This window comes from Corylus avellana, chromosome ca5, assembly GCF_901000735.1.
Source record: "Corylus avellana chromosome ca5, CavTom2PMs-1.0".
Lineage (NCBI taxonomy): Eukaryota > Viridiplantae > Streptophyta > Magnoliopsida > Fagales > Betulaceae > Corylus > Corylus avellana.
Window position 1 is genome coordinate 902,708 of NC_081545.1, and position 417 is coordinate 903,124.

The following is a 417-nucleotide window of genomic DNA, read 5'->3' on the forward strand; positions in this document are numbered from 1 at the left end:
GCCATGCAAATTTTTTTTTTTTTTTTTTTGGTTCTTTAGAAATTTTTTATTAAAAAAAAAATATTTTGGTTGTTTTTTATAAACTAAAGACTACCGTAAAGGCCAAAAAATTGACATTTGAAAGTAAGAACCAAAAAAAAAAAAACTTATTGGATATGGCCCAAAAAAATTAAGAATAAGGCCAAAAGTTTTTATTGGATATGGCCAAAAAAATCTAAGAATAGGGCCAATTTTTTTTTTTTTTGGAAGGACCCAAATGACTAAACTTAAAACTTTATTATTATTATTATTATTATTATTTTCCTTATTTTGGGGGGGACCATGGCCTACCCCGGTCCCCCCCTCCCTCCGTCTCTGCTTAGAACTGTAACAGATTTTAATGAAAAAAGTGAAAAGAAAAAAATATATATGTTTTTA